A 4,581-nucleotide genomic window follows, 5' to 3' on the forward strand; every position below is an offset into this window, starting at 1 on the left:
GGTTACAAGCCCGCCTCCATTGTTTTTCACGTGCCATTTATACCTTTTTTTCCTCTTAAATCTACCGCATAACTTCAAATATACAAAAAACAAATACAAGATAATTTTTTTTTTTAAAGGATGTTACAAAAGGAAATATTGATAAAAATGTTATGGATGGAAATTGTGAAAAAAAAATTACAAATTCTGCTAATTAATGAAAGATGTACTCACACTTTTTACAAAATGGTTTATTCACTACTCACAAAAAAAGGTGGGGACCACAAGTCGTCATTTTTAAAATGCACCTAAGTGAAAGATTTTGTACACCAAAGTTTGTACATATATATATTTATCCATTAATGAAAGGTTGGGTACGGGTTTCCAACAAGAAAAAATGTTGGGGTTAAATTTACTATTTTGTCCAAAGGTTGGAGATGAACGGTGAAATTTACCCTATAATAATTGAGAAAACAAATTGGCCAGGTTTGATTAAAGTTTTTATTTTCCCAAGAATTCCCATTTGAATAAAAAAATATAATAAAAAAAAATCTCAAGATCCCAACTGGATAAAAGAAATTTATTTTCTCAAGAATTGTTATTCTATATTTTTTCCCCCTAATATCGCTCCTGACTTTTTCACATCCACACGAGTGTATCCTAAACTTATCTATGTAGTTAGATAAAGTATTAGCGGTTTGTTTTGATTCAAACATAAAGACACTCATTCGTGACACGATAAAAATCATATTATCAGTACATTATTGTTAATATCTCAATGTTCATTATATGACATTTAAGTAACATATAAAGTTTTCTTTAAACGCAATCCTTCTTGATGGTACGTTATTAAAATCAAAAGAAAAATAGAACAATGACGGGACTAGATCTTGCTTCGAAAATAAATTAAATAACAGATAAAAGTTACCGTGTTATTTTTTGTCACACCCGGCTCTTCGTCATCATTTGTGTCATGAGGGATCTAGCGGCTCATAATCAAATTCTATATTATTGTTCTAATGTGATTTTGTGGAGTTACTATCCAAAACTATTAGAACTATGTAATCACATTCAAATCTTGAGTAGAAAAGTCTGAAATTTCTCTCGAACTGAAAGCTTCCTTGTTAATGATACCTTCGCCAATTCCCACGCACTTGATGTTGTTGTGTTTATTTTCTTTGATCATGTCTTTGTGTGGAGTCACGTTGTAATGATTCATTTAAGAAAGATGTTACTGTTTTGACCTTTGCTTTTTTAAGACTCCTAAAATGTAAGCAACAAGATCATTTACTAAATTGGTCTCACTTTTACTCAAATTCTTGATATGGTTTTATGATATGGACCTTGCTATATAAATAGGGCTACGTTGTTGCTTTTTCAAAATCCCTAAAATGTTGGCAACGGGATCATTTACTCAATTGGTCCCACTTTGACTTGAATTCTTGAATGGTTTAGGGGAATGCTGGACGTGACCCTCTCCGTCTTCAATAGGAGGCGCCAATTAGGCCGACGAGACCCTATCTAAAGAGAATAATCCAATGGTTTATGATATGGACCCTGCTAGATGATTCAGGGGGCGATGTGGTGCTCGTGAATAGGTGGGGTGTTGGACAGGTGGTCCTATTCAAATGACTTTACCCTTATGGTATTGTGCTTCATAAAAACTTCATCTCAAGCGACAAACGAACTTTATCATTTTTTTGTGGAACAATCCTAAACTATTAGAACTCTAAATTTCAACCCAATTTCTAAACGATGCAAGTATGTCGCTGCATTTTCTTGAATTGCAAATTAGTCCCTGAATATTCCAAATATACATTTAACTCCTAACGTTGCAACGATCAACAAATTGGTTCTGAATTTTGAGACACGTGGACATCAGCCCCTAGTAATTTAGATTTATGAAGATAAGTCCCTAGACAAAATATTATTAAGATCAATATGAGTAACTATATTTATCTTGTCAATAGTTGCATTGCTTGACAGGATGCTTAAACTTGTTAAGTGGATTCACCGAATAATATCATGAACCGTACGTCAACGGGGTATTGGTGCATTTGGATGTGTTGCTTAATAAATTATTTTTACATGCGAAAGAGTCATCTTGCTTAAAGTACTCTTATACATTTTTTTATAATTGTCTTCACAGTCACGAGGATATGTGAAACGTCATATTCTTTGATTATCAATTCCTCAACTCTCAACAATTTAGTGTCTCATTGTTTTCTTGTATTTGTATAATTTAAACCAAATTTAAGCATGTGATAAAATAATAATAATAATAATAAATTAATGGGATGGTAATGATTCTAGACTGCTCTATTGTTTCAACCTTTAATTGTTCTCATTTCATAATCATATATTATTACTATAATTGGTATTTTATTTATTCTATTGGGGACATATAAACTAAAAAGCTCTTGTGCTACCTAATTAAAATTAATGTTTATAACTTTTATTTATTTGTCGAAGACAAATCCTCATTATGAAAAGTTTTTCAACCAAAGCACTGAGTTTTGCAATAATTGATCATCAAGCCCTCCGCAACAAGACTTAAATTAAATAATTCAAAAATCTTGTTAGTTAAATTGATCGAACAACTCTATAATTAATTATTGCTTGGTATGAGATACTTAGATACCATAATTAATAAGAACCTAGAAGTGTCCTAGTTTATGTGCTTATTTTTTTTTACAAATTTTAATCCAATTAAAATAAATTTTTTGATCGTTATTTTACTATTCCAACCGTCATTTTTTAATTATTCTCTTATAGGTAGGACCCACTTTATCTCTAACGATCAAAAAATAATTATCAAAATCCCTATCAAACAAACACTAAATTTGTTCAAAAATGTAAACATTTGAATTAAGAGATCAATTAATAAGAACCTAGAAGTGTCCTAGTTTACGAGTTAGTTTATATTTGTTCAAAACGTAAATATTTGAATTAAGAGATCAAAATATTTGTTGAGTTCTACAATTAGATCATGCATTATGTTAGATGAAAAGAAATATGTTCAATGTTTTCTTGATTAATATCGATGTTTCTAGCTTAAAAACTATCATTCCACCATACGCTTGTTGATAAATACGAAAGAATTTTGGAATATGACAATCTAGGATCATTGAATCCTTAGATTGTCTATTGATATTCAATTTTTGAAGAAATCTTCACGATTTTTTATTCAAATGTGCAAAGGAAAAAAAAAAAAAAAAAAAAAATCCTTACTTCATTCAATTTTTATTTTTTTATATAAAAGATTTGAACAATAAAAATATATGACAAGTTATTTACCCTAGTACTAGATCACTTAAGAACAATTGTTTGTTTATTTGTTCATGAATTTTTATCACATAATTTTGTAGTGCAAGAAAAAATGTTGCATGTGATGGACAGGCTTGACAACTGTTGGCCCATGTCAATCCTAGGTGGATCATTTGCTTGTCTTGTGAAAACTCTGATATTTTCAATTAAAATATCTAGCAGCCATACTTCTGGAACATTCCAAGAAATTTGCTCAGACAAACCTATATAAGCAAACTCAGAATTTTTGTGGGCTATATTCTCTATTTATTTTCACACACAATAATGATATATAATTTGATTATAACACCACTTCAATTTGTTTAAAGTTCGTTTTCAAATTTTCAAATGATGATTATCGATCCTCTTTCAGGGAATAATTATTGTTCTTGATCTTATCTCGAGTTTGGGTTGGGAATATGTATTGATCTTAGGGGTGGGCAAATCTCTCGAATCGAATCCGAAGCAAACTGAATTGAACCGAACTGAACCCGACAGTTCTTGTCAAATTAAATACCCGAATGGGTATCTGAATTGAGAATCGACAGGTACGTCTATTCTCCGTACTTCTTGTTTCTATCTTCTATGGGATTGACTAAACAAAGCTTCTTGCTACATAAAAATGCCCTACTTCAGTAAGGTATTTAATAGGGTTTTTTATTCTACATTTCCTTTCATTTGACTAAGCTTTTCTAACGTCTCGATAGGGATATTGCAGTCTTGACGATACATTATTCGAAGTCGTAATGCATACAAATAGATAAGGTACTGAATTTCTAGCCGACATCGATTAATTAGGCAAAATGTGGACAACCAACCAAATTGAACCATTGAAAACACAACTAAATTAGCATATCATCTTTTGTATCATAATAGTGTCACTTTCACACAGGGGCGGATTCAGGTGGTGGCCAGATAGGATGGCCAGTTTCACACACTTAGATAATGGAAAAAAAACAAATAAATATGCATCATGTCAAGAATATATTAATGTGATACAAATACAATTAATTTTTGATATATTTAAGGCTATTGTGGCAAGGTTTCTGCTTCTTGTAAAAGAGTTTCATAAATAAGTGATTTTATGTCAGTTTTCTCTAAAAATTCTCCTAATTAGACAATGTACTTTCAGAAAATTATTTAAATATGTTCAAAGTGAGCTTTTTAATCTGAAAAGCAACTTTTTGCTTTTGAAAGCCCTACCAAACGGCTAGTAATTTCAAATGTTGATAATATGAAATGATTGTTAAATTACTTCACGTAATTTTTGTTCCATGTTGATTACCTTTTCAAATG

This window comes from Olea europaea, chromosome 8 (assembly GCF_002742605.1).
Source record: "Olea europaea var. sylvestris chromosome 8, O_europaea_v1, whole genome shotgun sequence".
Taxonomy (NCBI): Eukaryota; Viridiplantae; Streptophyta; class Magnoliopsida; order Lamiales; family Oleaceae; genus Olea; species Olea europaea.